The sequence below is a fragment of the Gasterosteus aculeatus genome, chromosome 6 (genome assembly GCF_964276395.1).
Source record: "Gasterosteus aculeatus chromosome 6, fGasAcu3.hap1.1, whole genome shotgun sequence".
In the NCBI taxonomy this organism is placed as follows: Eukaryota; Metazoa; Chordata; class Actinopteri; order Perciformes; family Gasterosteidae; genus Gasterosteus; species Gasterosteus aculeatus.
In genome coordinates, this window is record NC_135693.1 from 794,423 (window position 1) to 797,500 (window position 3,078).

The following is a 3,078-nucleotide window of genomic DNA, read 5'->3' on the forward strand; positions in this document are numbered from 1 at the left end:
TTCTAAAAAAAGTCGGAATTGAGAAGTAACACATTTGAATGTCTTTGGTTGGATAATCGCAGTGGTTATTAAGTCCTTATTTATAAGCATGTCAATCTGGTATTTACAATGAATATAGAGTAGAGCTGTGACCGATGACTATGACACCAAAAACATACGTTTTAGAGCAGTTACAGATAAAGATCCGTTTACTCTTCCGGCTTGTCATGGGCTTCCTTTCTGTTGTAGTGGCCCTTCAGGGGCCCCTGCTCAGGGTGCTGCTGCGTGGGTTGATGGGTGTTCATGAGAGGAGATGCTGACACAGTGTGAAAGCTGACAGGAAGATGAATAACCACAGAACATTCCCATCGTCCTGCTAAAATATGCCATAAATGTGTTAGAAGAGCGGGAGCGAGCTCCGATTTCTCATAAGATGGTATATAGATTTATGCTAATTCTAAATGCTCACATAGGAGGTGTTCGAAATGTCATCTTCCGTTTATAAATGTCTCTCATTGGATTTCTTTCTCACTTGTGTCTCACTTTTCGTCTGGAATAATATTGTAATAAAGTTAACAACAAAGTTACGTAGTGTATGACAGACACAGGAGACACTCAGCTATGCTTTTCACTGCACAGAATCCAGGACTTTGTAGGCCGCTGCATGGGGGACAATAGCAGACAGGAACCCGGATGTGGTGGTCGGGTTTAGGTGTTTATTCTCCTACCTGCTTTCTTTCTCACTCTCGCTGTTATGGACCAAAAACTGTTCAAGGAGATTAGGGGGCACTGCACTGCACTGAAGTATGTTCATTTCAAATGAATTCAAACTAAAACGACATCCCATAGTTTGGCTTTTCTCTAGAATGACCTCTCAGCTCACTACTGTGCCGTGTATTGGCATGTACGTTTTTTTGTTACTGAGGGGGATGTATCTTAAAGTAGAAAATAGGAACATGACCATAGAAATGAATCATAAACTCAAATCTGATGTTTCTCCAAGAGTGTTGCCTCAATATGACAAGAGACATGAACAATTTATTGAACAGCGGTGTAGCGGTTACTGGGTGGAAAACTCTGCTTATGCCGACTAGAGCAGGTGTGGAAGTGTCTTAAAACCTGCATTCTATCGAATATCCACCAGGGGGCGACGTCTTAGATTGCATAGAAGTCCATGAGAAAATTACTCTACTTCTCTCTTGATTTGTTCCTCTCTTGATTAGTTCATCTCAATCTCTAGGTTTGTCTTCTTCAACACAGCATGATGTTGATTTTGTGAATAATGGTCCATTTAGAGTCAAATAGAACATCAAGCAGGGAAATGCTTTGTGATTGACAGGTATGTTGCTGCTTCCACAGCTGTATACGGCACCTCCACATCACTCCTCCGCCAGATGTGGGAACTTCCATTCACTGGTTTAAAAATGAATAATGGTGTCGGTCGGAACCCGACGGGGCGAAGCTTCGTAACAACAGTCCACACGTTTATGGTGGTTACACATCCAGCAGACACAAGGGACACAAACGATCATTTCTAGTCTTGTTACTTTTTAATCTCCGCCAGGTTCCTTCTGTGGGGAGATCACGTGTTTTGTTGTGTTTGTGTGTGAGTGTGTGTGAGCATCTGTTTGTCCGTCCGTGGATAATTTACAACTACTGGAGCCATCAGTCCGCCAGTTGTAGTTGCTCACACAGGTATTTTCCCCACAGTTTTGTAGCATCACTGCTTCTCTTGCACAAATGTTGTGGTAACTTTACCTCCTCCGATTCGGGTTAAACTATGCCTTTTGTCGCGGCTCAAAAGCCCAGCTCAGGATAACAGGTTGAAAGACGCCGAGGCGGTCTGAGGAGAGTCATTTTCTACCACCGTTAACAAAAGAATACGGAGCACACTGCAGCTTTAAGACGAAGGTATGAACCCTGTTCAATGGGCACTTTGACCCCGCCTCGGCCCCCATTTGGACTTCTCCAACTGTACGACCACAGCCCTGGTTTGAAGGACCGTGGCGGGCCAAGGAGAAGCTCTGCTCAGCCAACAAAAGCAATCAAACTCACACCTGACTCTGGCTCTGTCGCTAACTGGCATCCATCACGCCATATGGCACACGGAGCGCGGCAGATACGGAAAAATACCACATTCTAATCCAATCAAAACACGATTACGACAATGTGCACTTGTCCTTCAGCTCCCCCTTCAGTGTTGATCCAGCAAGCAGAGAAGGTGTGGTTACCCTGCATGGAGGCTGGGGGGGGGGGCTAAATGGTAAATGGACTGTACTTGTATAGCACTTTTCTAGTCTTCTGACCACTCAAAGCGCTTTAACACTACATGACATCATTCACCCATTCACACCCATTCACACCCTGATGACAGGAGAACCACACACAGTGACACCTGCCATCAGCAACTACCATCCACACACTGTAGTCACAGCTACAGGAGCAATGTTGGGTTAAGTGTCTTGCCCAAGGACACAACGACATGCGGGTTAGCAGATCCTGGGATCGAACCGACAACCCATTTCAGTCTGACGCTAAATCTTGTGCATTCTTTCGCTGGCTGGTGTAAATTGTTTTCATTTTTAGCCAGCCTCCAGCCTGCATGCAGGGGGAGTGTGGTTACCCTGTATAGAGGCTGGGGGGAGTGTGGTTACCCTGTATAGAGGCTGGGGGGAGTGTGGTTACCCTGTATAGAGGCTGGGGGGAGTGTGGTTACCCTGTAGAGAGGCTGGGAGGGAGTGTGGTTACCCTGTAGAGAGGCTGGGAGGGAGTGTGGTTACCCTGTAGAGAGGCTGGGGGGAGTGTGGTTACCCTGTATAGAGGCTGGGGGGAGTGTGGTTACCCTGTATAGAGGCTGGGGGGAGTGTGGTTACCATGCATGGAGGCTGGGAGGGAGTGTGGTTACCCTGTATGGAGGCTGGGAGGGAGTGTGGTTACCCTGTATGGAGGCTGGGAGGGAGTGTGGTTACCCTGTAGAGAGGCTGGGGGGGGTGTGGTTACCCTGTATAGAGGCTGGGGGGAGTGTGGTTACCCTGTATAGAGGCTGGGGGGAGTGTGGTTACCCTGTATAGAGGCTGGGGGGAGTGTGGTTACCATGCA